General features: G+C 44.8%; 1 protein-coding gene across 7 annotated transcripts in view; it reads right to left on the reverse strand.

Moving 5' to 3' along the window:
* thsd7ba (thrombospondin, type I, domain containing 7Ba) overlaps positions 1 to 21,365 on the reverse strand; it is a 154,022-nt gene that overhangs the window by 114,201 nt on the left and 18,456 nt on the right. For 6 of the 7 annotated variants that reach the window (XM_081713349.1, XM_081713344.1, XM_081713348.1 and 3 more), the window contains one exon: positions 900 to 1,200. The exons of the other annotated variant lie outside the window; for it this stretch is intronic. The gene's annotated coding sequence lies outside the window, so the exon portion shown is untranslated. The remainder of the gene's footprint in view (positions 1 to 899; positions 1,201 to 21,365) is intronic. 7 annotated transcript variants of the gene reach the window in all.

Consider the following 21,365-nt stretch of genomic DNA (forward strand, 5'->3'; position numbering starts at 1 on the left):
GAAGCCCAGAGTAACCTGCAGTAAACTGCAGTAATCTACGGTAACCTGCAGTAACCCACGGTAACTCACAGTAACCCATGGTAACCCGCAGTAAACCCACGGTAACCCGCGGTATCCCACAGTAACCTGCAGCTGTAGAAACTCTGGGTTAACACGTCCAGTGTGATTGGCTACAGGCCTGTGGGGGGCCTGATGGGAGGTCTTTCTTTTCTGAGCCTCAACACAGCTAGTTATTGCAAAATAAAAGCATTCAGAACGAAGAAAAACACATAATGTGCTGCACTGTGCAGTGGTGTCCATTCTGCAGTAAGGCTGTCGCCTCCGGCTGGAACACAGGCACTGAACAACAAGGCTAATTTCAATAATGAACATATACGTTACTATAATACACTTTAGGAACAAAGGACTTAAATAAAAAAAAACAGAAATAATAACCCCACCATAACCACAGCACAGCTACAACCCAACCATAGCACAGGACCTGGAGCTCACTGAATTTGAGGTGCTACCCAGGATATGCTCATATCTGCATGCCTGTCCCTGTCTGACGACACCGCAAAGGCAGAGACGGTTAAACGAACGTATTTGGCCAGACATTAAGAGTGATGAGTTCTCCTTAAACAGTGAGACATGTCAAATCACTACAGCACTTCCTTCTAATAGGCTCAGTGCGCTATTGCCTTCCACTGTTAAATGACAGCAAACTAGCCCACTGACACAAAATGGCCACCATCCTTCTTCATTACACACTCCTGTCAGCCAGCGAAATGTCCTAGAGAAGTGTTGATTGGGGAAGATCTTTCTCCAGCGCTCCAGGTTATATCCGTCACCAGCGCACGCCCAGGAATGCCAGCCTATCGGGCAATTAGGGTGGTGCACAGGACGGCACAGGAAGATACCTGAAGGGTGAGTGTGGGAGTCATCCCTTTAGCCGTGACGGGGGGCGCGCGGTGGGGTGTCTGGCCCTGCCGGGATGCTTCAGGAAAGTGAGGCCTCGTCAGGGAGCTGCCTCTGACACACGCCTCGTCTGTAGTGCAACACGCAGTGGGTCCACACCCCGGAAAGAGCAGAGCAGGAGAGATGGGCTGTCACACCATCGCTGACCGGGGGTTGGATGACCCCATGGAGATCGCTGGATCGAATATCTGCCCCCTACCCGGTGCAATTCCTCTCAGAAAGAGGGTCTCAGTGCCAATGCACCTGAGAAAGGGGGGGGGGGGGGGGCAGAGAGAGAGAGAGAGAGAGAGAGAGAGAGAGAGAGAGAGAGAGAGAGAGAAGGAGAGAAGGTGAAAGTGAAAGAGAGGGAGGGAAGGAGGGAGGCAAGGAGGAAGGGAGACAAAATGGAGAAAGAAAGGAGAGAAAGAGAAAGAAAGGAGAGAAAGAGAAAGGATATTATCAAGAACAGAAATGTAGCCTCCTTCAGAACAGAATATGACATTAGTTTCAATGTACTGCCCCATTTCTGTGTTTTATCACATAAAGAAAAATCACAGTGGGTTTTATGGGCTTGCACACAGCTATCTATTATGTGAGACCCCAGAGTGAGGGGTGATGACATTCTGGGAAACAGCACAATCTGTGAACTTCAAAGACATGAATCACACCCTACACCCTGCGCCGAACCATAATGAGTCACAGGCACAAAAAGTCCAGGAATAAAACACCTAAAGTAGATGAAAAATCCAGCGATCCAACAGAAGGTTTGATTGAATGGCACTTTTTTTTAACAGAGCGTTGCGCGTCTATGGTACATATGGACATCTGCAGCATATCAGGCAAATAAGCGCTTTGCTGCTGTTAGCTGGATGGGCGAAAAGAATGAGAAACTGAATTTGTTGCCTCGAAAGATGGGAATGTTCACTGTGTCATTTGCCACATCTGGAGGATTTTTTTGTCTGGAAGCTTGTGGAGAGACTCTCACTTCAGAAATTCCAGATGAGATTTTGAGGATTATTGTGACAGTTTATCAGTTGTCCTTCATTACAGATAAAAAGGCCCGACCACAAAGCTCGGTGGTGTTGTGTGTGTTCTCTCCTCCTGGCTGACACTCAGTGATTACCTGTCAACACTGTCTCTGCACCAGAGGCCACGGCGGAGACCAGCCCAGCCCTGGGAGCTCCTCCCGCTCCACCCGCTCCACCCGCTCCTCCACCTCCAGCCTCAACTCTATTAACACCCGCGTGCCCTTCTCTCATCCTCTCTTCCTCTCTCTGTGACTCTCTCCTCTATTGACTTTGAGCTCTGTGCAGTCTCTCCCCCAACACTCTCACTCCCCCCTCATGCTCTCTCTCTCTCTCTCTCTCTCTCTCTCTCTCTCTCTCCCTCTCTCTCCCTCTCTCTCTCTCTCACTCCCCCCCCCCCTCTCTCTCTCTCTCTCTCTCCATGACTTTTATGTCCACACAACAGTGACCAAAATGGCCACCAGGAGCTTCAGGCATTTCACTGGGGTGCACCGAAAGGAAAAAATATATAGAAAAGAAAAAGAAAAAGAACAAAGGAGATTAAACTAAAAAGCAAAAGGTGGATGGATTGTGTGTAAGCCAGACATCATGGGGTTGGAGATCTCCCAGGTCCCGTCTGGATATGATGCATCCCAGCAGAGGAATCAGTGCAGATCTCAGCGGCCTCCATCTTGGATGGAGCAACGCTTGGTCTAAGATCTGACAGAGGCAGTGGGAAAATAACACTAAGCCCTTCAGAGATGTTTCCTTCTTAACTAGACCTCCAGCCTTCATTTCGTAATGTATTAGGAAAAATAACAGTATTATTAGTAAATGAAAGGATTGCAGTATTGTAAGCTGACATGTTTTAAATGTGAAAAGTTGTCTGGTTATTGGGCATTCCTCTTTGTCCATTTGTAAGGTGCACAAGGGTGAATTACTCTTGTAATCGTCAGCATTGCTCATATGTCATTAACAAAAAGCAAATATAAGTGCCAGGATAGGACAGGTACAACAGAAAATTTAAATAATATAATTAAAATACCAGCCTAGCCATGGGGCTTCCTATGGTGTGTGTAAATACACACACACACACACACACACACACACACACACACACTACTCCCTCCTACGAGAAATGCAAGTCTGCGCTTTACAACTTCCTTGTGTCTCTCAGCAAGGCCACACCCACATATTTCAGCAAGGCCACACCCACATTTCTCAGCAGGTTTTCACTGGGCTTCACACTTCCTCTCACAGCAGGGGGTTCCTTTCACTACGGGAACCTTCATGATATCAGTCCACTTCTGACACCATTTGTAGAGTAGGCAGTGGACAGTGACCAATCTTGGCTTCAAAACCAGGTTTTCCAGAAGATACACATGTGCTCTGCTCACCATAAAAAAACAAAACTCTCTGTGACGAAAAAGGACTGATCTACACTCTCAGGCTTCAGAAATTTCAATGAAGCTAGCTTTAACTTCAGAACCCCATGGAATGAATGTTGTGATTTAAACATCTACTACTTTGAACATAAACTAGTTTCTCAGAGAACTTCAGAAGCACTTTGCTTGCACAGCTAATGAAGGACCTTTCTACAGAATGTCCTGTTCATTTGTGAACACTGTGTACACTGAACATTTTACAACATTTACATTTGTTTACCTACAGTACACTGTAGTTACTCCCTGGAATCTACATGGCTGAACTAATATCAAATGAGCCAGCTGACAGCAACTACGCGCCTGCGGCTAACAGTAGACAGGGACCCCATGAAGGACCCCAACAAGGGCCAAACACCATCCAACTACAGACTAGTAACCTGCCTGTCACAACATGGAAACTCCAGTCTGGAACACTGAACACCAAGCTGAACGAACATATGTGCAGGTATACGATCACTGGACCACCTACTGACATAGAGCACCACCTACTGACATATAACACCACCTACTGACATATAGCGCTATCCAGCAGGACTGCAAGACCAGATTGACCAACCTAAACATTGCCTAAATTAACTACAAGCACATGGCTCAGTGCCACATACCTGGACACTCAAATGCCCAGAACTGTATAACGTCAGTAAGTGTGACATCCTCAGTAAGAGTGGGAACAGGTACAAATTCAGGTGAACTGCCATCAGCCTCCTCCTGTACACGGACAATATTAAACTGTACACCAGGATGGAAAGGAACACCGACTGACTTATCTGTTGGGCCAGGACCTAGATCAAGGACACAGGAATGGTAACTGAGATGGAGAGGTGTGCTTGGCTGAAGGCAAATGAGGAAACGTGATGCTGACAGAGGGAAGTGAAATCTGTATATCAGACCTCTATATCAGAACGGTATATCAGTACTTGGAATTCACTAATCACATATGAATCATGACGCAGAAACAAAAAGTAACATTCAAGTACCTCTATGGGATAAGAAGGCATGTGAATCAACAGGCATTTTAATGGGAGTCATTTAAATGGGAGTCAATTGAATGGGAACAATAAGAATTTTTGTTATGAAGAAGATTCCAGGTAGAAACTGCACATGCAGTCAATAAAGCAGCACAAATGTACTTTTCCAACTTCTCATATTCCTGTGGCTGTTTGCCTCACTCAGGATGGCCACCTTTATAACCACTGCTGTCTACTATCATGATATATTGTTGATTTTCCATTACTTGTGTATCCATCTGTATCTGGAAGTCCCACAAGATCTCAGCCTTGCTGTTCTCCAGTGGTTCCTCTCATTTGGACTTGATGGTGTGCAGCTCATATGTTTTGCACATGTTCCTGTGTATGACCCATTTCAGATGTTCCTGTGTACGACCCCTTCACATGTTCCTGTGTTTGGTCCCTTCAGATGTTCCCGTGCATGACCCCCTCACATGTTCCTGTGTTTGGTCCCTTCAGATGTTCCCGTGCACAACTCCTTCACATATTCCTGTGTTTGGTCCCTTCAGATGTTCCCATGTACAACCCCTTCACATGTTCCTGTGTTTGGTCCCTTCAGATGTTCCCGTGTACAACTCCTTCACATATTCCTGTGTTTGGTCCCTTCAGATGTTCCCATGTACAACCCCTTCACATGTTCCCATGTACAACCCCTTCACATATTCCTGTGTTTGGTCCCTTCAGATGTGCCCGTGCACGACCCCTTCACATGTTCCTGTGTTTGGTCCCTTCAGATGTTCCCGTGTATGACCCCTTCACGTGTTCCTGAGTATGGTCCTTGCCTGTTGTCTCTCAGTGTATGGTTTTACTGTATGTTGCTAGTTGCTGGATTTGCCTCAGAAGCTCCTTTCATAGTCTGTGTTTTGGGTCTTTTCTGGGGTGATACACCCCTACTTTAATTGACCGGGGATTAGTGGATGATCTGGTGCTTCTGTGAATAGTGCCTCTGTGCTGTCCTTCAGTCCTGCTTCTTCCAGCCATTTGTAGCATTGTCTTAGGTCAGCCATCTCTGCTATCTCTCAATGGTACATTTTATTGAAGGGCTTATCTTTTCATGGCACGTCCTCTGCTTCCATGGTGACCGAGTCCCCCATCTGATCAGCTCATCCTTGAGTTCACTGCTTGGACATATTCTTGGATGTCTCACGTCACTTCCTGGACAGTAGATCTTACACTTTGCAGACCCCTCCTCCCTCCTTCCAGCTGGTGTACAATCTTTGGACGCTGGACCTTGGGTGGAGTTTTCTGGAGTCAATGTCGGCAGTTTCCAGTTCTTCTTTTGGCTTATTGTGCCCACGGGGTGTCTGATGACTGGCAGGTCTCTCGTGTTTATTAATAACTTTGATAATATTGCTCCCACTTAACTGGCTGTTGAATGCATATATAGACATAATGACGATAGCAACTGAATTGCAAGATAATTGCAAATGAATCTTGGAACTTTTTTTCTACAGAAAAGGCAGATGGGATTGCCCATTTCCTGTTCCCTCTAAAGAATGGCAAAGCATGGCAGGTTTATTTGTATGCCACTTTTTATACACTGCATCAATTCAACATGCTTAGGGAAAGATAGATGGCAGCTCAGTTCAAATTAAATGGAAGACTAACGTTGCAAATCCCGCTTGTAACAAGCATGTGTTCCACAGCACTCCCCTCGGGGTATGGCCTGTGGTTGTGTAAGCCCCAGACACACACAGCGCCTGTGCCAACATCTAGAGTTACACAGAATTGCATTTAAATGTAGTTAGTTCGGAACATGATTCAACCCTGGTTTGATTTACTCTCAGTGTCTGTGTGTGTGTGTGTGCATGGAGATAAAATCTGCTATCAGGCCTTGTGCTGAAGCAGCAGTGTGTGAGCGAGAGAAGGATGCAGACACCTCTTCACCTGAGCGGGGGAGGCAGGGGTTATGAACTCAATCAGCTCCTGGTTATTGGGAAGCCTGGCACACGCCACAAGACACCTGCTGGACGGTGATGCTCACCTCCCCCACACTGTTGCCGGGATATGGGTGCCTGCACGCTCTGGGAAGTGCAAATTCCTATGTGGTGAGGACAGAATTCTGATGAGCTGGACAGATCGGACAGGGTGCGTGCGAGCTAAGTGCCACGCCACAACTCCTGGGAGATGGGAGAGCCTTCCCAGTCAGCCTGCATTACTGGTCACTCTGGAGGTATTGGTTCATGGTGGTGTTCTTTGACCTCAGCATACTGGAATAGTCCAGATGTCAGACAAAACCTTAACAGTGCTTATCCTTTAGAGGTGAATATTTTGATCAACACAGGACAATCTGTGAATTCTGCAAATTTGAATCACACTTCCCATACGCATGCACATGCACGCACACGCACACGCACATGCACACACACACACACACGCACACACACACACGCACTTCTTCAATGTGGAGAATTCTGAAGTGTGTGACTAGTTCTTGGGGTCTGTGGTTCTGAATTCTGCCTTCAGTTTTGTACAAAGTAGAACCGATCAGGGCTGAAGCCAGGTGGCTGAGAACCTTCCAGAGTGTGATGAATAAATATGAGCTAAACGTTTTCAGACGTGCTCCCCTGTAAAGACCCAACACACTACAAGCTTCTATAAGAGGGGACTTTAAGTGTTTACTGCACTAAAGGCATTTCAGCAAAGTGCAGTGAGAAACATTATTTTGACTACGCTGAGTGTAATTTGTCCATTTCAATTATCCTGATGAAAGCCCTTTATGAACTAGACACTACCGTACATATATCAGACAGCACTCAATTAAAAGATTCAGTCAGCGTAATGAATCCTTCATTTTCTCCAAACATCTCTCTCTCCAAAATATCAACGCTCTGAATTCAGTTATGATCTACATTAGACTGGTTTCAAAATGCTCCAAGATACTCTGGTGTTTTACATGTGCATATTTAAGGAGGAAGAATCTCCTTAGAGATCCTTTCACCATTATTACAGAGCTTTTAAATAAAACAAGAAAAATAACATTACAACATGCTTTTAAAAAAACGTGCACACATACATGTGCACACAAACACACACACACACACACACAGATTCCACTAGGTTTTGAAATCGTTTGGCAGGAATCTTGGAAAGTTAGTTGGCTGCCATGAAGTTCCTATCTTCCTCTACATGCTGCAGTAATAATTTCTATTTCATTCAAGAATAAAGATGCAGACTTGAGTATTAGTACAAGAGAATAGCAGGTCCCATTCTTTATAACAGGGTAATGTTAACATGCATTATTGAGGCACCTCCGGAGAACGTCTGACAATAACTGAAACCACCCAAATTTTTATAGTTTTGAGGAGTGATATTGTAATTTTACATACTAGTGTTTCAAGTCTCTCCCTCTATAACCAAACCAACACATTTTGATTGATATTCGATACCTATACCAGTAGGAGCCTGGTACCACTACAGTCCAAAAGAAGACTTCTCTCTGTTTAAAAATGTCTTCATATTACATAAGTTTGTTTTTCTCTACTACCGTGTACCTGGTGGAGAGATGATGTGTCTTACATAGAGGTCTGCAGAGACTTACACAGATTTCGTTGCAGAAGCTTACAGAGCACCCTACAGAGGCCCCTGCCCTGCATACAGCCCACTTAATAAGGACATGGAATCTCTCTGACCCATTATGTTTGATGTTATTAATATTTTTAATTCAGTGTTCGACCACATTTTCTTATAAACACTCTTAATGACCTCAAAGGGATGAACTTGGTCAGCTACAGATAGGTACGTCCCCCTGTCCAAACTGTCAGAGGATCCAGGGTGTGCCATAAAACGCTCCCCACACCACCACTGTACTGGCTGTGCTCAGCTGCAATTTGTTTGACTGCAGGATTAGTACTTATTGTAGGGTATTGTTGTAACACTGATGGTGACTAACATACTAGTACTTAACATAACTAGTACTTATTGTTTATTGCACTTATCGTTGTCTAAGATAGACCTTATGTATTTTGTACTTCTAGTCATCAGCAGTGATCCCTGTATTTCTACAGTGTTCTAGTTCATTGGTATCTTGGCCTCTAACCTACTGTACTGTACTAGTGTGAATTCTATGAGGAATACACTAAATGCTGTAAATGTAAATGTAAATGTGTGTCGCCTGTTCATTACAACAATTCTGGACAACCTCCTCTGACCCATTTCATCAAGGAAATGTTTACATCCACAAGTTCCCCTCTCAGTGGATGCTTCTCCTTGATTACATCATATTCGGAATACTCTCGACACCTTTGCACAAAAAAATAAAACACCACAAGGTTGGTGACTTTTTAAAACCCTGGCCCACCTAGACTAATGCAGATGACCACACCTCCTTCACAGCAGCTCTGCTCTCTCAGTCTCTCCCTTTCTCCATTCTAATATCCCAATGTTCTTTCACTGATCCACAGAAAACATGCTCACCTAATTTTACGCTGCATTCCATGGTCACTTGTTTCATTTCCATACAGGGAAGCTCCAATCGTGAAAGGTGTCTCTAATAATACACATGAATATAAAGCTAAAAAAGTCATTTACACTCATTCCCGGTAATCCGCTGGAGAACGCTGGCGGGAATACAGCTCCAAGCTGTATCATGGTGATGTGAGCGCAGCATATGGTCTACACTTTCTGCCGAAAACCCCGACAACCTCCAGGATTTCAGGGCTGATCTGCTGTAGCCATCGGCTCATATCCTGCATGACTGCTGGGAAATAAGGAATCTTCACTCTTATCAGCAAAGCCCATTTGGACTAAGGCAAGGCTGCCTAATACTGATAGATGCCTCAATTCATTCAAAATGGGTCACACAGGCAGGCGAGAGCTTGTGAAAAAGCCCTGATTTGCACATGGAGCACAGAGGTGATGATCTGCCGACTGTCTGAGTGCGTCCTTCTCAAAGGCAGCGACCCGGAAACAAACCACGCGGAGTCTTTAACGGGAGGCCTGTGAAGATACTAAAGCTTAGTATCTTCACACACACTTCACAGTGACTCAGAACACAAAGTCAACAAATACAGGGGAATTAACACTACTGAAAGGTATACGTTACAAGTTTAAGGTAAAGCTGTGCATAACAAAGAGAGAGAGAGAGAGAGAGAGAGAGAGAGAGAGAGAGAGAGAGAGAGAGGGAGAGAGAAAGTGATGGTGGTGATATGTGCTAGGAAATCTTTACAGGACTAGTTTTAAATGAAGAGGTAAGGGAAGAAAAGTGACAGTGTACATCTGGTAGTCCCCGGGGTGAGCGGACAATGCCCCTCGTCAGACAGCAGAGCAAGTCTGTCAGTCCTGGCTGGAATTAGTCACTTTGTCATGTGCTTCGCTCTCCTAGGATACAGAAAGTTCTTGTCTTCATGCGGCTATGACAGCTGTGTTTGTGGAGATGGTGATGTGGGAGGTGGGGCATGTATTTACCTGTATGTGGCTAAAAAATGTCCCCCGATAGTAAAAAGATGTGAAAATATTGATGGTGCGGGAAAATTTGTCAGGTGCAGAAAAACCAAAGTAAAGTAATTGAAAATTGCCCATAAAAACCGTAAAGCAAGATCGTTAGGACCAGAGTGGAGGAGTGAACTAGCTTTATAACGACAGAGAGACGGACCCGGGGGGCCAGGGGTGGGGGTCTGGGTGATGGTGCCTTTATTTCTACACACATCTGCTCTCCGCACACGGCTGATAAGACTGTCTCGAGTAGACACCTGGTCACAAACACACCCTCCAGACATGCTCTCTAAAGCGGGCCCGTTAATCGCCCCCGCGAGAGAGGGGCTGGGCACAGGTCCCCGCACGCATACACACACACACACACACACACACACACACACACAGAGCCAGGGGACAGGTCAGGCCAGGGCTGGTGATTGTTAAACTCAATTATGCAGCGGTGGTGTCCAAAGAGAAGGGATTCATGGGTGAAATGAAAGCACAGAGGCAGATGGTCTGTCAGAGGCCTGCTCTAATTCACAAACATGGACGCCAGCTGTTCCAACACTTCATCATGTCTGCTTAATACTATTCCCAGATTTCCAAATCTGTAAAGAGAGAAAAAAAAAAAAGATGGCTGAGCAGAGAACTAGGGATTCTAAACTGTAACCCCAATGACAGAATAAACTTTTAAAGTCCAGTCTTATTATTTAGATAGCTGCTGTAATTTATTAAGTAAGCACGCTGTAATGAATGTTAAAGGTGACTGGTTACGAGAGAATGTGTTCAAACGGGGGCAGTGGTGTCTCAGTGGTTAAGGTGCTCTACTAGTAATCAGAAGTTTGCCACTGTTGCCACCCTTAACCCTCAATTACTCATGTTGTGTTCAGACAGAATTGTAAGTTGTGTTGGATAAAAGCATCAGATAAATGCCATAAGCGTAACTGGTGAACAAAGGTGAGGGGTCCATCACATCAGGACCCAAATGTGAAATGCAGGTGTGGGAAAGCAGCAAGAAAAGACAGGCCAGAGGTCACAGTGACCTGTCCTTATATGACCTGTTTCTTAAGGAGGGAGAAACTGCATGTCTGAGGTGGCTACCGAGGCACAGCACCTGGCTCTGTTGCCGCAAAGTGCGGCTTGTGCAGCTTCAAAAAGCTTCCAAGTGGAGATACAGCTCACACAAAGGCTGGAGTACACCACGGAGGAAGAGTTCAGGGCAAAAGTAGAAAAAGTTTATGCTTCTGAAAGTGGCATTCATTTGAATTCTCTCCTTAACTGTCAACATTTGCCTCTGACCTTTAAAACACACAACTGATAGGAACGGAGTGAATGAGGTAGAGGATAATTTCTGTGTCTGTTAGAAACACCACCAGTGCCAGAGTCTTCTCTTAACCTTTACCTGATGTAACACTACGGAACCTATTTGTGGGGAAATTTGAATCCAACAAAAAAAAAAAAAAAATCACTAAAAAAGACAGAAGCACACTGTCAGCAAAGGACAGAAGGCTACGCGCTTCACGCGAACTCACTCGCTTGTCTTGCGTGTTCATTTCACCGCTCAGATTCACAGGGCATTTGGTGAAGTCGGAGTCACGAACACGTACTTTCTGAACTGTTCACACGCATGCTTAACGCTGTTCACCAGAATCCAGAGTCCCGCCAGAGTCCCACCCAAGTGGTCTGCTGCATGTGCTGAGGCTCCAGCCAGCCAGACACTCCGGGTCACCCCGGGGATTTGATTAGGAGGTGGAGCAGGTCGGTCGCGGGTGCCGTACTGCTGCACCCAGGATCTGCTCTCTCTGCCCCTATCGATCCAGCGTCTGATGTAGAACACTGGGGATTAAACTCTGACCCGGCCAATGAGGAGTGACCCAGAAGAAGATAACAGTGGTATCACTGCAAACCATCTGCACCTTCTTATTAAACAACATTATCAGCAAACTAAACATTCAATACATTAGCATTAAATAGCACCATGTGAACATGGCTATCGTGAACACTGAGTGAACTCTAATAGGGACGTGTCCCAGTGTAAAGACTCACAGTCTTTACAATCCAATTGGATCTTACAGAGGGAGCACAGCCAGAAACAAACACACACACACACCCTCACTCCTGACACAGATGCCACTGTTCCTGACACACAGACCTCCATTCCTCATAAACACTACCATTCCTGAAACACACACCATCATTCCTGACACACTCTACTGTTCCTGCACACACACACACACACACACACACACACAAACCATCATTTCTGACAAACGCATGTGCCATCACTGCTGACACACGCTACTATTCCTGACACACACACACACACACACACCACCATTCACGACACACACTATCGTTCCTGACACACACTATCGTTCCTGACACACAAACACACCATCATTGGTGACACACCCTAAAGTTCCTGACACACACTCCACCGTCCCCTGCTTGCCTGTGCAGGCACCAACACTCCCAGCACATTAACCCAGATGTTTAGAAACAAAAACAACAGAAATGGGATGAGGAAGACGTTTTCTGTCTCCTTCCGTCGCTGCCCTCCGAGTGACAGCCCCTCTCACGAACACACAGAGATCCCCGTTCGGGTTACAGGTCAGCTAAGAGAAGGGAGATAGAAGCCTGTTCTTTCTGTGTGCCGGCCAGCTCTAGATAAAGTCCACGTTCATCAGGTCCCGGCTATGATGGCTTTATTTAGACGGACCGTAACTGGCCGCGACGCTTACCTGGTTTCTCTGGAAGACCCTTTCGGCATTCGGAGTGAGAAGGTGATTGTCCTTGTCAAACAAACCATTCTACAAACACGACTATTGATCCTCCTCTCTGGAAGAAGTGCTTACAAATGTATTCCACCCAAAATAACAGGAAAAAAAGAACTCTTTAAAAAAGGGGGTATGGAGATTAGTCGAAAGATGCAAAGTCATCAGCAAAAATAGCCTTTAGCCCTGATTGTCTACCTAGTCCTTTGATCTAGTGTAGTTAGCCTCCCACGAGCCTCGAAACCAACTAATATAAAGGCATCGGTGCTGCCAGTAACTGCGGATTGTGATGCCTCCTGAAAGCTAGGTGTTACTGTGTTGATTGGTGAGACCACTGCTGGACTCCACAGCCTAATTGGTTGGTGCTTTGAGCCAGTAGACAGCCATCCAATTTAGAGTCCTGGCCTGCTGCATGAACATGATGCAAGCCTGACGGTGTGAGAGGCACAGCTGAACACAGCCTGCCGCATGCACTGCTGTACGCTCACACAGGTGTGCCATGGAAACCTGCAATTTATGACATGTTTGATTAGGTTACCGTGCCCTAAATCCGAGCCCTGCTCTAATGCACTTTCCTAACTTTTTAAAAATCCACTTTTCTCCCAATTTACTTGCTTCCCATTTCCTCCCACTTGCTGCCTGACAGCAAAAACACACAGTCACATCACAGGGCAAAACCCCAGACAGTCACACCACAGGGCAAAACCCCAGACAGTCACACTACAGGGCAAAACCCCAGACAGTCACACTACAGGGCAAAACCCCAGTCAGTCTCACCACAGGGCAAGACCCCTGATAGTTACACCACAGGGCAAAACCCCAGACAGTCTCACCACAGGGAAAAACCCCAGATATTTACACCACAGGGCAAAACGCCAGACAGTCACACCACAGGGCAAAACTCTAGACAGTCACACCACAGGGCAAGACCCCTGATAGTTACACCACAGGGCAAAACCCCAGACAGTCACACCACAGGGCAAAACCCCAGATAGTCACACCACAGGGAAAAACCCCAGACAGTCACACCACAGGGCAAGACCCCTGATAGTTACACCACAGGGCAAAACCCCAGACAGTCACACTACAGGGCAAAACCCCAGTCAGTCACACCACAGGGCAAAACCCCAGACAGTCACACCACAGGGCAAAACCCCAGATAGTTACACCACAGGGCAAAACCCCAGACAGTCACACCACAGGGCAAAACCCAAGATAGTTACACCACAGGGCAAAACCCCAGACAGTCACACCACAGGGCAAAACCCCAGATAGTTGATTTTAGTGCATTTATAAATACTCAATTTAATACATATTTCTTACAGTTTTGAAAATAACATTATTGATCAGGATCTGATAGTGTACAAAGAAAACATGAAATACAATAGTGTGCTAAATGCTTTTAACATGCTAAACAATAGCATGGTATAGAAACTACAGTAGACTATTCCAAACTTACACCCCAACTTCACTGTCAGAGAAACAGTTGAAGAGTTCTTTACAACATATCATTTGCCTTCGGTCTGGGGCATCACTGGATCAAATTTAATGGAGCAGGTGTCCCATGGGGGTAAAGCATCAATATGAAGGCCTTTACGGTTTAACCTTGTTGACGACACAAACAATGACAAAAACAATAGTGTCACTCAAATTCAGTACAGGCACTACGTTTCCCATAATTCTAACTCTCTGTTCAATTTCTCTCTCCACAGAGCTAGCAGACATTCGCTGGTACTAACAAGTAAGTCAACATTTTAATACCAGCCACTTATATCCATTTAACCCACCAGAACCAGCTCATAAATGAGGACTATGAGGAAGCAAGCTTGTGTTCTCTAGCTGGCATGAATTGACGATGCATAAACAAATCACAATTCACATATAGTTTTACGTCTCAAAAGAATCACTTCACATGTACATGTCACAACATTATTCAAATGAAACGTAACTATGACACAAAACTTTTCTGGTGACAGAAGTGAGAGCAGTTAACAAATGATCAGAGAGCAGGAGTGTGAAGAACAGAGAGAAAGTGTGAAAATATGCACAAGGAGTGAGAGAGAGAAAGAGAGAGAGAGAGAGAGGGTGGTAGATAGATAGATAGATAGATAGATAGATAGATAGATAGATAGAGAGAGAGAGAGAGAGAGAGGGTGTTAGATAGATAGATAGATAGATAGATAGATAGATAGATAGATAGATAGATAGATAGATAGATAGATAGATAGATAGATAGATAGATAGAGAGAGAGGGTGTTAGATAGATAGATAGATAGATAGATAGATAGATAGATAGATAGATAGATAGATAGATAGATAGATAGATAGATAGAGAGAGAGAGATAGAGAGAGAAAGACAGGGATGGAGATAGAGAGAGAGAGAGAGAGAGAGGGTGTTAGATAGATAGATAGATAGATAGATAGATAGATAGATAGATAGATAGATAGATAGATAGATAGATAGCGGGTGTTGAGATAGATAGATAGATAGATAGATAGATAGATAGATAGATAGATAGATAGATAGATAGATAGATAGATAGATAGAGAGAGAGAGATAGAGAGAGAGAGAGAGAGAGAGAAAGACAGGGATGGAGATAGAGAGAGAGAGAGAGAGGGTGTTAGATAGATAGATAGATAGATAGATAGATAGATAGATAGATAGATAGATAGATAGATAGATAGATAGATAGATAGATAGATAGATAGATAGATAGCGGGTGTTGAGATAGATAGATAGATAGATAGATAGATAGATAGATAGATAGATAGATAGATAGATAGATAGATAGATAGAGAGAGAGAGAGAGAGAGAGAGAGAGAGAGAAAGACAGGGATGGAGATAGAGAGAGAGAGAGAGGGTGTTAGATAGATAGATAGATAGATAGATAGATAGATAGATAGATAGATAGATAGATAGATAGATAGATAGATAGATAGATAGATAGATAGATAGATAGAGAGAGGGGGTGTTAGATAGATAGATAGATAGATAGATAGATAGATAGATAGATAGATAGATAGATAGATAGATAGATAGATAGATAGAGAGGGTGTTGAGATAGATAGAGAGAGAGAGAGAGAGAGAGAGAGAGAGAGAGAGAGAGAGAGAGAGAGAGAGAGAGAGAGAGAGAGAGAGAGAACAGAAAGAGTAAAACAGAGAGACGGAAATGAACAGAATAGGGGGAAGAAGTGGGACTTTATTAAAAATACATTTTAAACACAATTCTGCCCCTTTGACTGACTGGCAAGATAAAGGGGACAATCTGTGACCCCATACAACAGGGAGCCCAGAAACACCCGTCTTCATCCTCGCAGTCTAGCCTGCAAAAGCTGGATATCGGCTGTTTCAGAAAGATCTCAAGTCGGTGAGCGTTGCTTTTTTTAAAATTTATTTTTACATTTTTATTTATTTGTTTAAAGCAGTGACTCACACGCGTTATTAAATCGGACAGGTCCTCGCTCCAGCGCGCGCCGTCTCGCCGACCTTCCCGGTCGCGGGCTTTTTACGCAGCCGTTAGTAGCTGTGGATCGCAGCTGCGGCGCTAATTCGATGAGAGCTTCCCGCGGCTTCCGTTTCATAACACGCCCTGAACTGCGAGAGCCTCATGACTAACCCGGGCACGGTGGAGAAGGCAACAATGGCCTGAGGGTGGAGGACGGGGCAGGACGGGGCAGGACGCGACGGGACGGGGGGCTGCCATGTGTGTTATAGCAGCAGGAAGTACTAAGCCTCGCCAGATGGCTGATAGAATTTGGTTCGGGAGAAATGGATTTGCAACGGTGCTCACAGCCCACGCGTACTATTCAATATAACAAACAATTAAGGCAAACGACGTTTGATAGAAAATTGCATTACTTGGGAAGCTAAATTTGAACACAAAGTTTGCGGTATACGCTGTTTGTGTTGTTGCCAAGATAACGCTGTTGCCAAGCGAATCGCGTCTAGTAAACGAAAGTAAAAAAGTGACAAGTTAGCAAGTTGTTAAAATTCACTTGTAAACATGAAAAAAGCAGAGGTAGAAATGCTTCAGTAACTTATTTTACACCACAACCAACCCACTGGTCTATATTACTAAGTGCAGTAAGGTTTCTTACCTATGTATACCTCTTATTTCATTGATAATCTTGATAACAGTTTACAACAATTATGAATAATAGTGCACTGATATCTGCTCACATATTTTAAAGAGGAGAACCCCGTAACAGACTGCTAATGGCAGGAGCACGAAGAGCACTCAGCCCTTTCATAACCCATCGCCCGTCTCCTGGGCGGAAGCGCGAGGCTCACGATGCCATTTCAGCACTCTTTTCATCCTCCGTAAATATGAGCAGGTACCCATCTCCCAGGACGGCTGACAGATCAGTGCCTGCGTATGACGCATGTAGCCCACTGGATGCTTGCGAGAGAAAACCTTTTTATTATACACATGATAATTGGAGAAGTGGAAGCCATAGTATGGGTCCTGTGGCTGTCTGTGTGTGTGTGTGTGTGTGTGTGTGTGTGTGTGTGTGTGTGTGTGTGTGTGTGTGTGTGTGTGTGTGTGTGTGTGTGTCAGAGATAGGGAGAGAGAGTAGAAGATAAGAGTCAGAGAGACAGAGAGGAAGTGGGAATGAGAGAGTGTGTGAGGGAGCGCGGTGCTAAATTGAAAGGTGATGTACAGAAAGGTTCGCGTCCAGCAGATGAGCGTCGTGCCGAGCAGCTTGACTCTGGTCATGGACTCTCTTCATTTCATTCCTTTGGCCTCCACTGGATCTTCAACCTTTTACAAATTACACTACAGTACATGTGTCTGTATTGTTTAAGATAAAAAAAAAACAACAACAGTACAGCAACAAGAGCACAGTAGTAAAATGAATATTTGATCACAGAATGCATGTTTAAACTTTAAATTAACCATCAACACTCTACACCTGTCTCAGGTTACAACACCTTCACCTGTCTCAGGTTACAACACTCTACACTTGTGTCAGGTTACAACACCTTCACCTGTCTCAGGTTACAACACCTTCACCTGTCTCAGGTTACAACACCTTCACCTGTCTCAGGTTACAACACTCTACACTTGTGTCAGGTTACAACACCTTCACCTGTCTCAGGTTACAACACCTTCACCTGTCTCAGGTTACAACACTCTACACTTGTCTCAGGTTACAACACTCTACACTTGTCTCAGGTTACAACGCCTTCACCTGTCTCAGGTTACAACACTCTACACTTGTCTCAGGTTACAACGCCTTCACCTGTCTCAGGTTACAACACTCTACACTTGTGTCAGGTTACAACACCTTCACCTGTCTCAGGTTACAACACCTTCACCTGTCTCAGGTTACAACACTCTACACTTGTCTCAGGTTTCAACACCTTCACCTGTCTCAGGTTACAACACTCTACACTTGTCTCAGGTTACAACACTCTACACTTGTCTCAGGTTACAACACCTTCACCTGTCTCAGGTTACAACACCTTCACCTGTCTCAGGTTACAACACTCTACACTTGTCTCAGGTTACAACACCTTCACCTGTCTCAGGTTACAACACTCTACATTTGTCTCAGGTTACAACACTACACTTGTCTCAGGTTACAACACCTTCACCTGTCTCAGGTTACAACACTCTACACTTGTCTCAGATTACAACACCTTCACCTGTCTCAGGTTACAACACCTGTATCTGTCTCCAGTGACAAACTTCACAAATTCAACAGAAAAGCTTGGAGAACTGAGCGGGAACAGCGCTGAGCTTCTCACCAGCGAAATGATTCTTCCGAGAGCAGGTATTGAACAGCGACCAGATCATGCTCAAACAGCACGGAGATATCTAACCCAAGCAGGTACAGCCACGTGGTCCCTGACAGTGCAGTTAACATGACAAATGCAAGGCTTTCTCAGATCTGAAGTTATTTCTCCTTGCTGAACCCCCACCACCCATTTAAGCATCTACAACCCATCTTTAAAAACCCTTGAGTGTAATTACACTCGGCCCAGCAGGCTGGACACAGAGCTGATTACATCTCACCTTGAGGTAACCTCAACAGCTCCAGCAGCACTGCCGTCCCAGTGAGCAACGCGTTACTTAATCAACTGATCATAAAGACAGATAAGAAGCCCCAGACCATTAGGGACCGAAATAACTCTCCAACTTCCTGTTTGAAGCCAGGAGTTAGTAGGGATGAACAGATGCCCTTTAGATGGGAGGTCTTGACTTCATAATGAGGTTCTGCTTAACCAACAGAGTCAGCAGATTCCACGATAGAGAGAGTGAGTGAGAGAGAGAGAGAGAGGATATACAAGCTTTATGAGACATCAGCAACATTACATTTCTCATCTTATGAGAAACAAGAGGCGTTGCCAATAAACCAGAGTGGTAACCACTCTGCCCAATATCACAATATAACGCAACACAGGCCTACATACCTTTCATCGTACAATAAACAAGTCCACAATAAGGCTAATATTGTATATTCAGAACTGTTTTCCATTTTATTAAAAACAGAATCACAGTCTGTAGTCTTAAATGCACCAAGCAAATTCGCAGCAAGCAAGCAAATGCTGATGTAGCTGTGCTGCTGTCCGGGGGACTGTTCGATACAAAGGTGGGGGCTCTGTCTGAAACGGAGAAGGTCAGATGAAGAGAAGTCTCAGCTGTTGGTCAATAAGTAATGAGAGCGAGACATGTGGTCCAGGGGGCGTCTGCCACCTGCTCTCCCACGAGCGCTGAAGGAGATCTCGCTGGGCGGGCCTTCACAAGGTTTGCTTTATGACTTCACGGCAGAGGACCTTTATTGTGGTGGAAAGATTTTTGAATGCTGTTCTACATACAGTATGAAATGTGAAATATTGATAAAAACATTCAAGCCAAGGCCTGCACTCCAGGTCCTTTTCATCTTCCAGTGGGCGACTTAACAACCTGCTAAAAAAAAAAATTCTAATTCTATGCTTTCAATAACTGCCAGAAATTATATAATAACTTTTTAGATCTACATGAAATGAGGTAGGACTTCGAAAAGATATGAAGAAGAAATATTCTCTTACAGAAGCTGTCGTACGTAAAAGGGTCTGATAGATACCTGGTGTATTAGACACCTGGTGTGATAGATACCTGGTCTGATAGATTCCTGATCTTATACCTGATGGCAAGTTAGACTAGGAAAAAAATAATATGGAGAGAACTGGGTGCCCTTAACTAGGAATGAAAACCACGAGTTATGTAAAGACACAGCATGGAGAACCCCTACCTGAGCCATGGCGAACGCCTACTGGAGTCGTGGCGAACCCCTACCTGAGTCATGGCAAACTCCTACCTGAGTCATGGAGAACCCCTACCTGAGTCATGGAGAACCCCTACCTGAGTCTGTGTGAGTCTGGGTTTGGTAAAATCAATACTAGAAATGGAAGCTTCTATTCTTCCAATCAGATTTTAGAGACATACCCTCTTCAATACAAGGTTAGTGCACACAGAAGAACAGGTGTGTCCATCACCTGGATTCATTGAAACACAGATGGATTTGAACCTGTGGTCTTTTTTCCAGGACAGTAATCTTTGCTATGCTGTTAACATTTAGGAACCAAAAAGGCAGAAACTTTTCATGGTTAAAAAGTCACATTTAGGAGCCCCCATCACTCTGGGAAACCCCACCCCCATAATTCTGGGAGACACTGCCACCATCACTCTGGGAAACCCCACCCCCATCACTCTGGGAAACCCCACCCCCATCACTCTGGGAGACTCCATCCCATCCATCGGGGAGACTGCTCAGTTGTCACTGTGGAATCTGTCTGGGCATCACCATCATCAGTGCCCTCAAGTGAGAGCAGAACATCAGCCCCATCACCATGAAGGCACAGTAAGGGACCTGCCAAAGCCCCTGATGGTGCACTTTTATGCTGTCATCACTACACCAAGGTCACCAGTCCAGGCATATTTCGCAGGTAAGTTTTACTCTCTGAGAGTTATGCCTTCTCATCAGGTAATTGCAGTAATTTAGTCTACGAGATCTGAACAATAAACCGTAATCACTGATTAAGGTGTTTTCAACCTAAAGCTAATGCACAGCTCTGGACATACAGCAGCTCTGAGACGTGGAGCTAATGGAACCAGGCACTTGAGTTTGCAAAGCATTCTGGATTTTGGTGTTCTTTTATAGCCATGAAGTTCTGGTTGTGTGAGGAATGTTTTTACTAAGACATTGGCCTCGTGTCTGTAGTTCAGCCTTATATACATTTAGCACTTAGGTCCTTTAAATGTGCTACATAAATATTGACTATTACTGTGATGTTATGGCTGCCTGTGACTGCACTACCTGATGACAGAGTCGTGGACATAAACAGACATGCAGAAACGTGGACTTTTTTGTTTGTTTTTGTTACTTTGCCTCTTTGCTGCCTCTGATACACCTGCTTGCCCATGACTGGCCTGGATTATTCTTAAATAAATTCTATCTTCACTCACACTTGTGCTCTCTCATTAGCGGCCTCATTACACATTCGATGTTACGGTACACACACTCATTACGGCGGCTGTTTCCGGCACTGACGTTTCTTCGGTGCTCTTAGGCTGTAGCACTGTTCAGAGGTGACACGTGTAGACGTGACTCGTCCACATTGGCCTCGTCTGTGGAACAGTGCACAACCAGCAAGTATACAACTAAACAGGCAGTTTACTGGCGGCGATGTGGCTCGCCCAGTACTGATGTAAATACCAACCGCTCATTACAAAAAACGCTTACATTTTGTATGTTATCTGACTGAAGATGAAGAAGAGGACAGACTTCCTAAAACTT

Source organism: Electrophorus electricus, chromosome 4 (genome assembly GCF_041902795.1).
Source record: "Electrophorus electricus isolate QZ-2024a chromosome 4, ASM4190279v1, whole genome shotgun sequence".
In the NCBI taxonomy this organism is placed as follows: domain Eukaryota; kingdom Metazoa; phylum Chordata; class Actinopteri; order Gymnotiformes; family Gymnotidae; genus Electrophorus; species Electrophorus electricus.